Genomic DNA, 19,803 nt, shown 5'->3' with positions numbered 1-19,803 from the left:
AAACCAGGATTCTTCTCATTGGTGTGCAGAATCCCAGAGAGCAAGACATACAAAAGAAAAGAAGAGAATTGGGGAAAACTTGGAGAATGTGACCAGAAAAAATGCTATCATTCATTAGCAGGGAAATGCAGTCTTAAGTTTTAAGTGATGACAAAGGCACATATATCTCAGGGAAATCCATTGTTGGTGTGAGAACTTGCTAACAGCAGAGAATATACCTTTTCCCCAATATATAACTAGCCTTGGCACAAGGAGTACCTAGTGCTGATATGTTCATAAGGGCCAAAAAAGTATTTTTTTTCTATAAGCAGTTTAAACTTTGGAGGAATTCAGGCCAGAGAATTATGACATTTCAGGGGTGATTCATCTACAGGTCTTTGCACTTTCGTATTCAGAATTCACATGACTCATACCTTGTTTCAGTTGATTCAACCTTCATTCTTACCATAACCAGAAGGATATTCACTCCAGAATAACTCAAGGCATTTAAACCACAGTTGAGCGGTGTCGTTTCTTTTCTCAGTGCATTTTCAAAATTCAGGACATGTTCCCCTTCCCCAATTCCTCTTTAGCTTCCTTATCTTTTTTTTCAGGCTTTCACACCTTATATGAGCTTTTCCCCCTTTGTTTCACTAGGTCAGTGATCCCCAACCTTTTTTAACAGGGATAACTTTGTCCAGGGACCACCCTCCAAAATTGGTACCAAAATGGTTACGAATCAGTTTTTGGTCAACTTTAGATTTGATTTGGTTATTTGGGGTGTTGATTCAGAACATTGCATTGGATAGACCACATCAGCTCTAGTTTCTGATACAGAACATATGCCATCCAGTAGTCACCATCTGCTCGCCCATATTTAATAAGCTTTGGTTTGTTGCTGCTGTTTCTTCTAACCTTCTAACCATTGCAACACAGTTGCAATGAGAGTGACTGGTCTCGCAAAACCCTATAAAAGGGTTTTGCGAGACCAGTCACTCTCATTGCAACTGTGTAGTAACAGTGAGACTGCAGACCATATTTTAGTTCTTGCAGACCACGGATGGTCCACGGACCACAGGCTGGTCTTGTAACATGCACCACAGACCTATTTCCTCAATAATAACTGTGAACAAGTGACTAATTGTACTCATTGGCTTACTTTAAAAGACACCAAACATTCTGAGTGTGTCCAAAAATGAGGATTTGAAACCATTTCCACTTGCTCCTTAAAAGGTTAGAAGAAACAGCAGCAACACAGGGAACCATAGGATCCCACTTTCTGGAGATTCCAACATTGCAATAGGACAGTTTGAGCTCATGGTATCATGGCATCTGCAGAGTCATAGGTATGGAAATGAGCTCAGCTTATCCGTGTTGCTTTTTATTCCTCCTTATTTTTTGAGTTTTAAGTGTTGACAGTATTGTATAGGATAGGGCTTCTTAAACTTTTTCACTTGTGACTCCTTTTGGCCCAAAAATTATTTACATGACCCCAGGTATATAGGTAGATAAAATAAGACTAATAATCAAATAGTTGCTGATAACAAATCAGCACTTGCAAGGCTTCCTAATCAGGCTGAGTTTTCTTTTTATGAAGTACAGCTGAAGCATTTTCAGCAGGGTCCACTGTTAATATTTCACAAACAATTCATGTAAATATCTAGGTGGTATTCAGAAGCCTTTCACCACTGCCATTTTTGGTGACCCCCAACATTGAGCTCAGGATACCCATTTGAGGTCAGGACTCATAGTTTATACCAACCAATGGTATAGAATATGATAGCATTGAGCAGTACCTTATATAACTACTCCAAAGGAGTATTTAACGTTGTCTTTCATGATTAAGCAAAATAAGAGTAATGTGGAAAATAGCATAGAAGTTGCAAACTATATTCCGCATGTCTTGCAAAGTAAGAGATGTATTTGTGCACTCCCTAATGTATTTACATTGGGGATGATGATACAAACCAGATTCCCAACTTTGGAACAGCTGTGTCAACATTATTTTTGAAGTTGCTGCAGCCATATCGATGCTTGCCTTAAATACTTGGAAGGGGGAAGGAAGTGATGAGTAAGGGTTACTTCATTGTCTAGGGAAAAAGGTGAGCAAACAGGTAGGATGGGGTGAAATGAGAAAAGTCAACTCTATTTAAAAACAGTAGAATGAAAAAACAGCCTTTGAATAAATGGTACAAATGGCTCACGGTTCACTGCAGAATGACAGGGATTGTCTCAAGAACACAGGCCATCAGCAGTCTGGAAAATAAGAATGGAGGGAAATGGATTACAGCAATGTAAAGTGGTCCAAGGGAGGGGGAGAGGTCTTTTCCGAACAATGTGGAATGCAGTGCATTAAAGACAGTCATCTTGTTTACTGTTTTGTGTTGGTAGAATGATCCCAATGAATACAACTACTCCTTTTGATCAAAAGATAGTTTATACAGTTTGCTCATATCTATCTTACTTTATTTTTCCTGCAAGATGTATGTTTTAGAATGATTTGAAAAATGACCATTTGGTAATCCTTGTATAATAATGTCTTGCTTTCAGTTTCAAGCCCAAGATTTTAAATTCACCGGATGTGCCTCTAGACTACGGGATCTTCCGTTTGCAACTGGATGCTTCTTGTGATATATTTTAAAGCTGCTCTTGAAAACCTCCATCCCTTTCTACGGTGCACAAGATTAAACTAATAAAAAGCAATTATGGAATAAAACCTAGCTCTTTTTCTTGATTATGTCTAATTTGTATGCCACCATCTATTCTGAGCAAAGTTTAATGAGCTCTGAAATATGATCAGGATGCATAGTGAATTTGTTGATGTTTTATGATGAAATGTTTGAGCTCCTTCTGAACTAGGCCAGGCCTCACCAAAGCTAAGCTATGGAACTGTTTCAATGCAGGATTTGACCCTAGAAAACAGGATGGTGCTGCTAAGCTAATGAATACAGCCTTGGAGGCGTAGCAGACATTGCAACTGTACCAGTAGTGTGGTCTCCTAAAGGGTTAAATATTAGATTCAAAGGGGAAATGGAGATGATGTAGCCCTGGTCTTATTTACATCAGGGAAGTTCTGTGGCTCATGCATTTGAAATTATGCTCCCAGTTATCAATAATATTTTGGTCAGAAATAATGGTATGATCAGCAACAAAGGTATCATAAAATATGCTATACACATCCAGACTTGATTGGTATAAATGTTTGCGTTAGGACTGGACATTACTTTAGAATTTTCCTCAATATCAAAATTGGTAGCCTCCAGCTGGAATTTAAAAGAAGAAGAAGAAGCTTGGAACAGATCGAATCCTCGTGTTTCAAATTCCTGAGCTAATTACAATTATGTATCTAGTTGCAACAAGTAACTTAACTCTGTAGCTACTAGGAAAATAAAATAAAATTACTGAAAGTCCAAGAAGACAGAATGAAAAGGAAGTGCAAGAAATATTTAATATTTATTCAAGAAAATAAAATTTCACCAAAAAAGAAAGGCAGAAAAATTGATCCCAGTTTTCTTGGGGTCCACTTATATGTCCCTCAGTATTTCATGAAGAAGAGGAAACATTTGCTTTTGCATTGAAAGCCCTGAGATTTGTGTAACTATGGTTTTGCTCATATCAATGTAGGAAACATGCTCACCAACTTGGCCTCAAAGAAACATGAGCACTTATGATGTCTATTATTATTACTATTATACTATAATACTATATTACTATTATTCGTTTGGCAGATGGCACAGACTACATGGCCAACATAGAACATTTGGCCTTGGTTTCATCAGTTATATGAAGAGAAAATGGGGGGGGGGGACAAAACAATTTAATTGCAATAATTGTCCACAGGGAAATTAAAAGACTCTTTTCCCCTCTGAAAAGAGGCAATCCCCATTTCCATTATTGATGTGCTGAGATGGTATGGCAGGGGGCTTGACCAGATTGCCTTTGTGGTTTCTTCCAACTCTATGATTCTATGTATTTGTTTGCTTGTTCATAATTTATATGCTATCTTTCTCCTGGGAAAGGATTCAACATACATGTTGGAGGAGCACACAAACCTGTTGTATGGTGCTGGTCATTTCCTGGAGAAAATGGAGCCAAACTGGTGATTGGCTTAAGTCTGAAGATACTGGTTTGGTACATAATGTGAACTTGATCATCTTCACAAAACATCACGTTTCCACTGCAGTCAAAGGGAGGTTCTTACTCAAAGCATATCACAAAATGCAATCAGGTATCTGGTATCTTGTCAAAATGGCATGCAGTCCCTCTCAGGGGTTCTGCGGGTGTTTATGGCTTGATAAAAAGTTGTAAGTTGGCTTGTTGAAATTCAGGAACTATTTCAAAGAGCTGTAAGGAAGATGTCCTTGTGGAAAGCCTTCCTGAACCTGGCACTGCCTCTCTTTTTGGTACAAAGCCATCTCCCCTGCCAATGCCACGTAGTTAAAGTCCTGTGCTTGTTCCTCGCGATGCCGAATTCATTGCTGTGGCAAGAGGTCCTTTCAGAATATCTCATTGGCCCCTGTTGCCGGCTCCCAAAGAACCTGTGAACAGAGGCGGCCTTTGTGAATGCAGGATGGCTTACGCCATGGAGGGCTTCCTGCCCCAGTGTGGGAGAATCCTCTCCTATTCAAGGCCACGCGGCAGGTGCACCCACTCACCCGGCTCAGAGGAGCTTCTGCGGTCTCCTCTTCAGCTGCCAAGAAAACTGTTTACTCTTGAGTCACGGGCCAAAAGGCAAAACAATAATTTTTTACTTTGGGCAAAAAGAGCAAAGTAGAACAAACTGTCTCTCTCTCATACACACACCAATGGAAACACAAACATTTCAACCTCTGTGGCTAATAACGTCAAGCCAGAAATAATACATGCATGCATGCACACTCAGGCTCATGCATACATACACACACGACCTCAGAGGAAGCGAAAGCCTAACACAAAGCGAGGCTCTTCTATACTGCCTCACTGCCTTGGGACACGGTAAGAGTGATAAAGGGAAACAAAAAGCGGAAATGGAGGGAGTCGCATTTATTTATTTCTATTTGCCCGGTCCACAATGACTGCATTGAACATGAAAAAAAATTGTTGGAGCAAGATGACATGCTTGCCTGGTGATCAAGAAAAGCCTGCCTGTCCCCCAGTACATTAAGGAGACATTGTTTAATACCTAATAATAAAAAGTCATCCTATTGTAAATATTGTCCACCTATTGCTGTGAAGGTTACTGTCAGCTTAGGTTATCTGACAAATAAATACAAGTCATGCGCGTGCTGCCTGGGGGGAACTTTAACATGTGCACCAGATTTTGCAAGGGAGTAATGTCCTTGTGGAGGCTCTTCTGTTCACAAGAGACTCCGATTCCCCCGGCCTGCCTTTCCTTTTAACCTTCTTTCCAATTCACTCCCTTCGCTTGAGCTGTTGTGGTCAGATCTGCCAGCTAAAAGGGGTCAACTGTGCCCTGTAAGAATTAGTCACTCAGCCCAAACCACTCAACCAAGGTGCTTTCTGCATTGCTTTTTCATCTGAGTTTTCCTAGATAATTGGAAATTGTACAAACAATTCTATCAAGGTGGCAGAAACTTAAGCATTGATCAAACTGAGCATTTGGATGAAGAAGTGGAAGAGCTGAGAAAGGTTCCTATATGAATTGCAACCTCCGAACACCACCATTTTTGATCTCATCTGAACCCTTGGCTCAGTGGAAGGATTATTCCGGCGATGCCTATAGAAAGTTGAGTGTTTAAAAATAGTTCCGGCATTTGCTAATGCAAGTTATGCAAGTGATTAAAGCCATTGCTACTTAAGTTTACTTATGAAACATATATCCCACCTTCCTGCCTCCCCTGTCCCTCAAAACAGCCATCTAAGAAGAGGAAAATTCAAACAAAAGCAAATACATTTAAAACAAAACAACACACACAAAGAAGGTTTGAAGCCTGATTTAAAAAGCACAACAATAAAAAAGAAACAACAGCCCCTTTCAACCATAACCCAGTTTAAACGTCAAAGGCTTGTCGGAATAAAAAGCCCGTTCCCTCTGGATTCGTAGAAGGCCTTTTCTTCTTCACTCTTTTAGGCAGAAGACAAATCCCATTTCTTTTGCAAGCTTTTAATGGCTGGCTGCCTAATCATGCCACTGCTGGAGTTTCTAGGCTTGTTCTATTATATATGGTCCGTATGTGTGTTTGGCCATTTTTAATTTATTGTTTCATTGTATTCCTATTACTGGACCTTGGTGGTTCAGCTCCTTTTTCTATATTTCTCAGGCAGCAGGAGATCTAGCAATATAGTGTCTTGTCTGTCTTTGGGTTGAAAAAGAGTGAGATAAAAAAAAAAAAACCTTCTTCCTCTCCAATTGAAGAGGATAGAATGCAAAGATTTTGTTCTTATGACCTTAACACAGCACATTATAAACAATATTCAGGAGGGTTGCTGTGAGTTTTCCGGGCTGTATGGCCATGTTTCATAAGCATTCTCTCCTGACGTTTCACCCACATCTACGGCAGGAATCCTCAGAGGTTGAGGGGTCTGTTGGAAACTAGGCAAGTGAGGTTTATGTATCTGTGGAATGTCCAGGGTGGGAGAAATAACTCTTGTTTGCCTGAGGCAAGTGTGAATGTTGCAATTGGCCACCTTGATTAGCACTGAATGGTCTTGCAGCTTCGCTGCCTGGCTATTTGCTGCCTGGGGGAATCCTATGTTGGGAGGTGTTAGCTGTCCCTGATTGATTTTTGTCTGTAATTCCCCTGCTTCCATATCAAAGTTTAGTTTATGTTGTTTTCCACACTAAATCCTGACTAAATGGAGTTTTGTCATCAAGATTTAAGGAAGATAGCTAACATATTTGTAGCCACATTTCCCCCTATATTACGCAGCCAATTAAAAAGTATTAATTTATGTCACCCAAACTGCTCTCTCTGAAAAAGAAAAGAAGGGAGGGAGGCAAATATTAAACAGTTCTTTGGTTTTGGCAGCATTTGGTAATTTATTGGTGGTTTGAAGTGTCATCTTTATCTAATGCATGCATATTTGTTAGTGAACCAAAAGTAGCTCAATGATAATGTAACATCTTGTTTTGTTGCAGCAGAATTTATGATGGTTCCCATTCTAAGAAGACGGTGCAGAAGCTGTGGAGAGTCAAAACTGCCGCAAATCAAAATGGAAGGAGCTTTCAACAAATGAAGGTCATTATTATAAAAACATGCCTAACTTCTTCCTCCTCAGTGAGAAGAATTTACGCACCCAATTATTCTCACAATAATAATAAGGGAGTAATATCCGAATTGTCTAAACTGCCATACCCATGACTGGGAGCAGTAATTCTCAAATGGAGAGGTAGAGCTTAAGATGAACCATCAAGTTCTTATGGAAAGGATAACAATGTCTCAGGCTAGAATTGTGGAATTAAGATTGCCATTTGACAAACTATCTTTTTAACGCAAAATGGGGATAAACTGAGGACACTGTGAAAATATTTGTTTTGTTCTTTTACTTATTTTCCCCCTAAAAATACAAGTTAGGGCACAACACGCCTTACCTGCATTCAATTCCTTTTCACCCCATCTGGATTCCAAGCCTAGAACCTGGGTTGCAAACTTTCCACTGTGGAATTATTTGCAGGATAAAACACTATGAAAATTACTTACTATCTGATGTAATAGTTGAGAGGCCATACATTTCATAGATGGGACCTTCTACAGAATCAGCTTCTCATGAATCTTTATGTTCCAGGTAGAATCTTTGAAAGAGATGTATGTGGACTGATTTCTAGTGTTTTGCCAATTAAAATAAAAAAGAGGAAAAGGGGAAAGGATCACTCAATACTCTTTCACAGTGTTTCTCAACCTTCCTAATGCTGCAACCCTTTGATACAGTTCCTCATGTTGTGGTGACCCCCAACCATAAAATTATTTTCGTTGCTACTTCATGACTGTCATTTTGCTACTGTTATGAATCATAATGTAAATATCTGATATGCAGCAGGATGCATTTTCATTCACTGGGCCAAATTTGGCACAAATACCGAATATACCCACATTTGAATACTGCTGGGGCTGGGAGGGGAATTGATATTGTCATTCGGGAGCTGTAGTTTATTTATTTATTTCAGTTACTTCTACCCCGCCCTTCTCACCCCGGAGGTTGCTGTCATTTATAGTTAAACTACAACAAAAAGAACATTCTGAAATCCACCAACAATGGAATTGAACCAAACTTGGCATAAAAAACTCCCATGGTGAACAGAAAATATTGGAAGGGTTTGAGTTTTCGAGTTGTAGTTCACCTATATCCAGAAAGCACTGTGGACTCAAACAATGATGGATCTGGGCCAAACTTGGCTCAAATACTTAATATGTCCAAATGTGAACACTGGTGGAGTTTGGGGAAAATAGACCTTGACATTTGGGAGTTGTGGTTGCTGGGATTTATAGTTTGCCTACAATCAAAGAGCATTCTGAACCCCACCGATGATAGAATTGGGCCAAACTTCCCACACAGAACCCCAACAGAAAATACTGTTGTTTCTAAAGGTCTTTGGCGACCCCCTCTGAAATCCCCTCATGACTCCCCACAGGGGTCCCAACCCCCAGATTGAGAAACACAGCTCTATCAGTTAAGATACAAAATACATGCATATATGTTGCAAGAAACATAACAAACAAGCTATAATCTCCTGCAAAGGCACTTGCCGGAATAGCCAGGTGATTTTTCACACAGGCAAGTCCTGCCTTTTTTCTCCCTGTCTCCCCTTTTAAAAACCACAAAGTTCAACTGAACTAAATATTTTCTCGCGAAACAAATTCCATTAAATGACTAAATAGTCCAGACATTGGCAGGGATCATCATGTATTAGGAAAGCTGGTTCATGAGAATGTAGTATGCAGTGTGGCTTCTGCTAGACTTTTGTAGGCAGTAGCAGTCGTTAAAGTCCTAACGACATTAATTCGGCCGACCATCTTGGCTAATAGGTAATCAAATCACATCCTAAGTCAGTTTAGTTTAGTTATTATTATTATTTCATTTACTTATACCCCGCCCTTCTCACCCCGGGGGGGACTCAGGGCGGCTTATGCACTTTACGCACTTCCAATTTGTATCAATGTGACCAAACAAAGACTATGGAAACTACATATTGGTCCTAATGGTTCCAAAATGTAGAGGAACAAAGGGTTAGTTTGCTACAGCTTGAAGATACCGGTACTACATTTCCTAGGGTGAATTTAATGTGAAAATAATCCTGATGCATTTGCAGACTAAATGCTGTAAGAACATGGATAATTTCCACAATTACCACTCAATACATGAAATCTTAGTATATTGCTCATGTTAATTTTGACAATCAGTAAAATGGGAATAGATTTGCATGGAAATTCAACATTAGTTTTGAACGGGAGAAAAGTAGACAGCACTTACTTGAACGAGATAGGAGGTAACTAAGCAAAAGAGACAGGCAGAGTCCTCTTATAATACAAGCCTGCTATCTGCAGTTTTTTTTTTAAATCAGGTATTTAATTTTTTAGGCAACCTTTTATTATAAATTGCATTGCCTGATTAATCAAGGGCACCTTTTAATCTCCCTAAAAGTTTCCAACCAATGAATGTTGCCTCGTCGATTGACGCTGCAGCTCTACTTTTAGAATCCCCAAGAGAATTGGCATTATCAAGTCGGAGCAATTTTCGAATGTCTCCATAGTTTTGTAAATTGGACCCAGAAAAAATAGGATTTGATTTGAACCCAGAATACTCGTTATGATTATTATTTATATATTATTTTCCTCAGTGTCCCCGATGGCACAAAGGGTTAAACCCTTGTGCCAGCAGGACTGCTGACTGAAAGGTTGGCAGTTCGAATCCAGGAAGCAGGATGAGCTCCCATCTGTCAGCTCCAGCTCACCATGTGGGGACATGAGATAAGCTTCCCATAGGAACGTAAAACATCTGGGTGTCCCTGGGCAACATCCTTGCAGACGGTCATTTCTCTCACACCAGAAGCAACTTACAGTTTCTCAAGTCACTCCTGACACCGAAAAAAAAAAATCCTCAAAGCCCACTGACAGTATAGCCCAACGGTCATGGATATAAAAATAAATTATCTAAATTTGATTCGTCATAGAACTACTAAATCTCTTAGCAATGGTAGTTTATTTATACTTATTATTTATTTAAATTTATGCATATTTAAACTTAACAACTGCCTAATACCCTAAAAATATATTTTGTTAAAAACAACCAGTAGTGTATACATGTGCTGAAAAGCATAAATAAAAAGTACAAGGACTAAATTGATCTCTTACATACATCAATTAAAAGAAAGTACTGGAAAAAATATTAGAAGTAAGACTCTTTTTCTTGACTTGACATGTCCATGAGAGAAATAAAAATTGCATTAGCTAATATGTAAATCACAAACCCTTGAAGGGTTAACTTTGTTCTATTATGCTAGATAACTATACTTATTATTAAGTGCAAAAATACTGAAGAAAGTGAGCTCACATTTAAAATGTTTGCAATTTAAAAAAATCAATAGGAGACAATAAATTATGTTGCTTTGGTACATATTTGTTTATTGTGCTTCACAGAAAAATACATCTTTGCAAAAAGATTTTACAAATAACATTGGAGGACATTGTGAAATCCTTTGGAATATTTTGAAGATGGAAAGACTATCCGAATAATGATGACTAAATTCCAAAAAATCAAGTTATGTTCTTTACACAGCTGGGATTTTGAACATGGACAGCCACTCCAATGTCAAATGGGAACGACTGTAATACATTGTGTTTTCCATGCAGCATTAAAGCTTGCAGTTTAAATGCAATCAAGGGCCCCATTTTTGGTATTCCCATGATAAAAAGTAGCCCCATTTAAATCAATAGGAAGCTTGTAAGTCAACACTTAGGTAAGTTTAATTTCCTCAGTGAAAGTGCCTTGTTTGGGATTGATAATAAGATTTAAACTATATTTACTAACATCAATCACTGCTCATCAATATAAAATATACTTGGCTGTCTTGTGCTGAAAGGCAATCTGAACATTTCCGAAAAGGGAACTCTTAAGAAGAAGGCTATTGAGATGTTGATGCCTTGTGAATCTGTGGACCTGAAAGAGATTCTCAGATTTTGAAGAAAATTTTATATATATATATAAATAATTATATATATATATATATATATATATATATATATATATGAGAGAGGGAATTATATATATATATATATAATTATATATATATATATATATGAGGGGGAAAAATCAGACAGATTAAAGAAAACAACGTCAAACACCAGAAGGAAATTTGGAGGGAAATAAGGGCAGGAAAGCATTACATAAGTGCTGCTGGAAGCAAGCAAGCAATTGCTGTAGGAGCTGAGAATATGGAGTTGGTTTAAAGAAGGAAAAAAGCATTGATTGATTGGTTTTACTGAGTATAAACAAAAACATTTGCTTCATATGTGTATGTGCGTGTTTCAAAGTAATTGTTGCAATTAAGGTGCCAGTTTGAAAGCAGAAAAGCACATCAAATTGCCAAGTCAAAATGCCTGCAATGCAAAGTTGAATCAATCAGAGATTCCAAAATTTGGGAGTGTGGAGTATCTTTACATGTCCAAAGCCGTACAGTTCTGGGATAAGAAACTATCCTTTAAATTAAGAAAAGTCCTCTAAAGTAATAGACATCTGGCAACCTTAAATTACACAATATGTATGTAGCCTTGTCCTTGGTTCAACTTTCTAGTGGGCAAGGAGGCGATTTTTCTATATTTATCTGGTGACGTGTGATGCAGCTTGGGCAGACTTAAGAGCACTTAAACATATAAAATCAATAGTAATTTTTTAAAAAATTATTCCCCTTTTTTTACTGGCTAAAATGTTACAAGTTGCAAAGACAGTATGTTTATTATTTTAACGTGTTTTTTAAAAATCAAAACTTTATTCTTAGTTGTCATTATTTCTTAGACATAACGAACTAAACACCCTTAAAACAACAAATTAAACCAATTTGACTCTTTGGTTTATTTTGGCACATATTGCAAACATATTGCATACATCTACTTCCATTATTCTGCCTGTAAATTTTCATTATTAGAAAATGTAAACAATGTTCTGTTTAATATTACAGTTGGCCTGTCATTATATCTAATAGATTTGGATGATACCTGACTTTTCTTTATTGGCTGTATCACTGTTTCTCCTGTAATCAGAATTTCTAGATGTTTGCTTCTCCTGAGATTAAATATAATATATGCATGGTTCTGCGTATAGCTCCATGTCATCCAAGCGACCCCGGGAATGCAAAATATAGCATACAATAATATATACACACAGTATTTATTATTGTAAAAGAAGTCCTTAAATTAAGATGAAAAACATGAATCTCTTAGTTGGCGGGAGCAACAGATTCTCATTAATCACACCTTTAAAATATGGATTTTTCATCTAGTTGCAATCACAACTAAAGCCTGTGCAGTGGTGATAGTCAAGGAACACTTCATCAATCCAATTCAATGTATTTCCTAAGAGAAAACATCATTTTATATATTGAGGAGAAGCTACTATCTTTATAAAGTCCCCACAAAGTATTAGAATATTTTCAGATATTCTTTCTAACTATAATCCTAGATCCACATTTCTGAGAGTACGTCCCATTAGACTCAATGCAACTTATCTGTAAGTGGACATCGACTATCATTGTCATAATTTCTATCCCACTTTTCTCAAAAGTAAAATGGGACTCACGGATTATGCTATTAGTTGTTTTGTTGACAAATCATATATTTTAATAAATATTGCAATGTAACATCATTCCAAATAACAAATAAACACCAGCTAGAAGGCAATGAGCTGAAAATGTGGATAGAGGCATATAACTTTGTATATATACGTTTAGTCGGCAGCGGCTACAGAACTCATCGCTACTAAAAGTATCTTGTAACATTCATTGCTAAAGATCACAATATTTATATATGTCCAAAAAAATCAAACTATCTTTCTATAAAAGTCCTCTAACTAGCCTGCTATAATATACTATAGTAACTTTTCCAGGATATAATATAGTAACTTTTCCAGGATTCTGCTTGCTCAATGTACCGGCCGTGTATTATTCGTTCAGCATGAATTTTCTACATTCATTGTATTAACAATAACAAAACAATTACCCGAAATTATATTGGTTCCACGAGTCACAAAAATAGGGAGAAATATCAATTTTTGATATTGATAAATATCTCAAATACATAAATATTTATCTGGATGTTTCATATCAAAATCCTTGCCAGTTACATCAGAGAGCCATGGATTTCACAAATTCTATAGCTCAGAGGAGACACGTAGCCATTTTGGTTATGTAAAAGACCATCGCTGCGCTTCTTTTACATAATGTCAATGGGATTCTACATCACGCTGCTTCCATGTAACACCATCTCACATTGTGATGGTATCACAACTGCGGCTCAGTTGAAGAGGGCTTGCTTTGCACAAGGTCCAAGGTTCAATCCCTGCATCTCCAGGAAGAGCTATAAAAATTCTTATCTGAAACCATGGAAATTTATGACCCTTCCGGTGTTGACATTGCTTTGCTACACTGACCAATGGTTAAAATCACCATAAGACGGCTAGCTTCCTATGTTAGGGATACGTCTTCAAGTAAGAAGTGTAGTTACACTGTATAGGACAGATAAGATGACAGACTGACAGAAAAATGATAGATAGATAGATAATAGACAGAGATAAATAAACAGAAAGATAGATGTAGATACCAGATAGATAGATAGATAGATAGATATAGATAGATAGATAGATAGATAGATGGCAGACATAAATAGAAAAACAGACAGACAGACAGACAGACAGACAGATAGATAGATCTACATATTAAAAGCAAGATTCCTCTGTATTTACCTTACAGGGGAAATTAATGGTGGTGTGTTACTTCTGGTGTTAGTTGTACTGTTCTCGCTATACATTCACAGAACAGGAGTACAACCCCAGATAAGGAGAGTTAAGAGATCAGTCTTGGAGAATTAGAAATGTTTTCTTTACCTCTGAATAAACAGGAAACTAAATCAAGGAATGAAAAGCAAAGTTAATCTTTAGCAAAAGACCAATCCGTCGACTGCATCTTCCTTACAAATAGCTTGAATTTATTGCTTCATCCAGTCAATATCAAGTCTGAGTCAGTTGTTGAAAACATACAAACTTCAAGATATTTAGGCTGAGCAGATATAAGAAGAAGAAAAAAAATGCAAGAAACTGAACAAATGATTTTCAGGACTCAATAAGATTTTAACTAGATCTAGTAGAAAATACACACAAATCTCAAGCAGTTTTATAAATTAAGGCCTGCTTCATGATATTAAATTGCAATGTTGCAAAAATATGATATATTACCATAATTCAAAATGTAACCTGTATGTCATGGTCATTATTAGCTTCATCATTATCGCCACCATGGAGCCCCCGGTGGTGCAATGGGTTAAACCCTTGTGCCGGCAGGACTGCTGACTGAAAGGTTTGAATCCAGGGAGCGGGTTGAGCTCCCGTCTGTCAGTTTCAGCTTCCCGTGTGGGGCCATGACAGAAGCCACCCACAGGATGGTAAAATATCCAGGCGTCCCCTGGGCAACATCCTTGCAGATGGCCAATTCTTCCACACCAGAAGTGACTTGCAGTTTCTCAAGTTGCTCCTGACACACACAAAAATTGCCATCATAATCACCACTGATTATTTCTCAAGCGGGGCTAGGATGGCAACCCAACAAAACAAGTCAAGAGGCTTGGATTCCTCAGAGCATTGCTCTATACATGGCAAATTGTGTTTTGCAAACAATAAGGTGTTTCAAAGGGTACGTTTACATTTTATAAAGTAAACCAGGCTTCTACTGACAACAATGTCTCTTTTGTATAACAATGCCATGAAAAGTGGTGTCAAGTAGTACAAGGCAAGGGTTAATTCATGTGAATTGCATCCACCAGATTATGGACCTAGATCTCTTGGCTGGTTTATTTCAGTTGTTTAGTGGTCTGTGCAAATTAATAATAAAAAAGATTCTAGTAATTAAATAAGAAAGAAATAATTAATTGTGCATCTTGCTTTTAAAGAAGAAAGAAGAAAAGAAAGCTCTGCCATTCATATTACTTAAGTTATATGAGGAAACTGTTTTCCTTTCCCTCTGTCCACCGATAAACCCATGAAATAACAAGAAGGGACACAACATATTCATTTAAATTATTACTTTTAAGTTTTATTCCCCTCCCCCCCCCCCCCCCCCCACAAAGGTATCTGTGGCTTCAACACAGTTTTAAGAGTATGGGCTAAATAGAAGAACTCTCAAAGATTTTCTCTTTTGTTGGCTCTGTTGATTCCATCTCTATCAACACTCCAAACAGAAATGCCGATGAAGACCTCATATGATGTTCCAGGAAAGCTACAGGAATGCATGAGAACTCCTCTATCTCCACCTTGTAATTGCGTGTTAGTGTCCCCGAACAGGATATTTTACCATTACTTTATTATTTGGTTTGGCTATTTCTATCCCGGCTTTCTCCGCAACGCATGTATCTGTGATGGGACTTCTTATTTCTTCCTCCCTACCCAATATTTTTAATTTTAGAAAATTAACAACAAAAACACAAATAAGGAAAAACAACATGACTTACACATAAATAAACATAGATATACACAATTACATAACAAACTACACAACATACATCTCTAATCTAATTACATGTAACTAAATTACAAACATATATACATAAACTGGTTTTAAAATAATATTCCTTGCTTCCCTTTTGTCAATTGCTTGCTTTTACATTAACAAATAAATATCCCAACAAACTTGTACATAAGGACATATCTTCAAACCTGTACATAAGAACTTTCTAGAGTAATACCAGCTCATCGACATGGCAAGTTCATTCAACAAATGAGGTTCTGGTGTGCTAGGAATATGAAAATGGGATTCTGAACTGCTTCGTGCATAATTGATTTATTGCAAATACATAATTTGTCAGATAACATACATGTGTTGGTAGGGACAAATTCAAATGTGCTTTGACAGTACTTCCTATCGGTACTTTTAAGGGTAAACATATTGTAGCTTTAGTATTCAGTTGGTCCTCCTAATCAATCAATTCCATATCCATGGACTTAGCCATCCACACTTAAAAATATTCCACAAAGCAAACCTTGATTTTGCTTTGTTATGTAAAGGACGCCATTTTACTATACCACTGTATAAAAAGGGTCTTGAGTTTCCATAAATTTTGGGATTCATCAGGGTTTTGGAACCAAATCCCAGTGGATACCAAGGATCCACTGTATACTTGCCATGTAAACAGAATACTACTATGGTAATTTAGAATACTGCTGAGGAAATAGTTTTAATATTATGTCATTTATTGTTACTTCTCCTCATTTTAAACCTTTACACTGAGTCCTTGTCATTTTATGCACACCCTTCAAAATTATTTTCCTTTCGGGAAGCAGCTCTTTTTTGCCTTTCTTTCCTTCTTCCACTATTGCAGAATCCTTCTCTTTTTCTCTAACTCTCTCTGTTCCACACGGATATGTCTTTTTATTTCATTTATTTTCCTCCATGGCCTTCTCCCATGTTTCTCTCTTACCATAAAATGGCTTAGCCTATCACCATTTTTAAAGTCTACATCTTCCTTCAATTTTTAAAATTCTTAGCCTACTTTTTCTACTGAGATTTTGCCAAAACACTATGCTTTGCCCAATTCTTTGGCAGTCTCTCATGAATACTATTATTTTATCCTTCCTAAATTTTGTTTATCAGATCCTGCTCTTTTTGTAAATCCTTTTCCTATCTGCATTACTGTTCCCAACCGTCTGTGCATTACATCTTCTGTGGTTCATGCAGCACATAGCACACAATGTAATACATAATATTAGTAGCACCTAAGAATATCACATACTCTCCAACCATCCCAGTTAGTTGAGACAATCCCAATGAATCCTCTGTTATCCCACTTTTCAGCTGCATTTGAAATGCTCCAGATTCTCTCTCCTAGTCCTAGTTTCCCTGTTGTCTTCTGCTTGCGTCCACTGCTGCAAACTGAATTCAAAATATAGAAGTAATCTGCACTCTGTTAATTGAACACAAGAACACAAGAAGGGGGTGAAATCTTGCTCTTCCCAGTAAGGAAGGAAGCAAACTGCTTGTATATCACTACCTCTGAGGATGCTTGCCATAGACGCAGGCGAAACGTCAGGAGAAAATGCCTCTAGAACATGGCCATATAGCCCGGAAAAACCTACAACAACCCACTGCTTGTATATCCTTCCTCATTTGCCTTCTAAACTGCATCCCAATGTTGTTTGGCCACGTGTCCTGGTTTTCATCTGTGAAACATTGGAAGATATGGTACCTGCACTAGCGTATAGGTATATATATTCAGATGATGTGGTTTATAAACTCACTGGACTAGTACTCCGATTAATGTAGCAGGAGAGTCATATGCCGCAGCCCTAGCTGCATTTCTCACTCCCCCGCTCTAGTTTTCATCATGCATATTCTGTATGAGGTATCTATGAATACCTGCTTTCATACAGGCTCTCTCCATAAAAAAAAAAACAAAGCACACGTCAGGTCTTCAAGATTATGTGCCTCTCCATGTAGAAGACTTACTTCATATATTACGTTATGTACGTGATAGAAGGCAGGTCGCAGGTCTCCCACCATTTAAAGTGAGCTAGATGAGCTTAGGAACTAGATTATGATTCAGTGAGATGTTGCTTGTGGCCAAGAGAACTGATGTACCCACATCTGTGTGCACATCTGAAGCAGTGATGTGAACCTTTAGAGCAGTGGTTCTCAATCTGTGGGTCCCCAGATGTTTTGGCCTAATAATAATAATAATAATAATAATAATAATAATATGGATCACATGCGATCCAATACAACAGCCAGCAAGTGATCTAGTCTGCTGTGAACTCATCTTGTTGTGTTTCAAATAATAATAACAACTTTATTTTTGTATCCTACCACCAATCTCCCTGAAGGGCCTTCAGCTCCCAGAAATCCTAACAGCTGGTAAACTGGCTGGGATTTCTGGGAGTTGTAGGCCAAAACACATGGGGGCCCACAGGTTGAGAACCACTGCTTTAGGGGCAAATACCCAACACACTGCACTAGTCCATCCTTCTGCCATAAGACTGCTAGCCATCCACACAAGAGACTAGAATGAGAAAAGGGGTACCACCGCCACCCCCTTTTGAAACTACAGCCAGTCCTCCACATTTGCTGGGGTTAGGGTCACAGTACACCGATAAAAGTGAAAATACGTGAATATAAAAAATGCTACTTCTTTAAAATTCTGGTCTTCCGGAATGATTCTATGGGAAACTTCCTCTGGAAATTAAGCACAGAATTGCATTGGCGGACGCAGAGATTCCCAGAGAAATCTTCTCTCTGGAAGTCTCGAGGTCCTCCAGCATGACCCAAGGAGGTTTACCTCAGAGTCCCACTGGAGGACCTGGATATTTTAGAACAATGGTTCCTCCAGTTGTTTTGGACTTCAACTCCCAGAAATCCCAGCTAACTTGCCAGCTGTTAGGAATTGTGAGAGCCAAAGTCCAAAACACCTGGAGGACCAAAAGTTGGGCACCACTGTTCTAGAAGGAACATTTTAACAAAATCCATGAACAATCAAATCTGCAAAAGTCAAAACCACAAATGTGGAAGGACCACTTCCACATTTGTGGACCAAGGGCCATCCTTGCACAGTAGCATTCAATTGAGCATTAAATAGTATTTTGGGGACATTACAGGATGAATAAAAAGATATTATCACGAAACTACAAAAATTCCTTTATGCCATGCAATAGTTCACGTTTAAGTGCAAAAATCTCCCAATATCTTTAAAAAGGTAGTGTGTGGACTGCTTTGCTAATGAGGTCTTTAAATAGAGGTTGGGTGGCCGTCCTCCAGAATGGTTTAGTTTAGTCCTCCATCATATGGGATAGTCTTTGCACTCCTTTTTCATTCTTTGATTTTCTGATGTATTCATAACTGACGAGAAGTTTACAATTATCTTTACAAAGGAATTAAATAACATTTGTTTTGTTCTCGGGGTTAATTATTGATCTACACAAACCTCTTATTTTGTGTTCATAAGGATTAGCCCTCTTTGCTTCCTTCCCTCCAAGAAGGTGCCTATATAAGCAGCACAAGACAGACAAGTACGATTTCCAAGTTCTGCTCATTGAGAACGAGAGAAGTCCAACATCTCTACAGTGAAAGCAGGCTGCCACCTATAGGTGGAAGGAAGCCTTAGCAAATAGTCACCCCTTTCAATAAAAGGCCTTTTTTTTGGCTTACTGTGACCAAATAAACTTAGAAGAATTGCAATAGAACATATATATATATATATATATATATATATATATATATATATGATAGCTATTTTATGCTGGCTGTCCTATTCTATCCTGTGTAGAAATTATATCTTTTAGCAAATTATATCCGCCTTCAAGATGAACCGGAAAGTAAGAGAGTTAAGGGAAATATGATGTAGTCATTTTAAAAACAAACAAATACATTTAAGTATCTAGGCAAAGGCATGATACTGATTGACCCACTATTTTAAGAAAGAATGTCATAGAACGTAAAATATCCTTCAATATCGTATCTACTCGTCTAATTTCCCCCCATATTTATGTCTTATATAACCATAAAATTAATTATGCAGTAAGTATACGCTATCTCAACGATATGTGATCTGAGTAGATCAACTATGTAAATTAATAAATGTTTGGATTTCTTTATTTTATTTTACATTAAATCCAGAAATAAATGGGGCTGAAAAAGATGTA

The 19,803-nt window shown here is 37.7% G+C and overlaps 1 long non-coding RNA gene across 2 annotated transcripts in view; it reads right to left on the bottom strand.

The window, feature by feature from the left end:
* LOC137096906 (uncharacterized) overlaps positions 1–19,803 on the bottom strand; it is a 39,357-nt gene that overhangs the window by 9,548 nt on the left and 10,006 nt on the right. For both annotated transcript variants that reach the window (XR_010909789.1, XR_010909788.1), the window contains exon 2: positions 2,184–2,235. This is a non-coding gene — a long non-coding RNA (uncharacterized lncRNA). The remainder of the gene's footprint in view (positions 1–2,183; positions 2,236–19,803) is intronic.

Source organism: Anolis sagrei, chromosome 1, assembly GCF_037176765.1.
Source record: "Anolis sagrei isolate rAnoSag1 chromosome 1, rAnoSag1.mat, whole genome shotgun sequence".
Taxonomy (NCBI): Eukaryota; Metazoa; Chordata; class Lepidosauria; order Squamata; family Dactyloidae; genus Anolis; species Anolis sagrei.
Note: the sequence above shows the minus strand (reverse complement) of the source record. Positions and strands in the feature narration are given on the sequence as shown.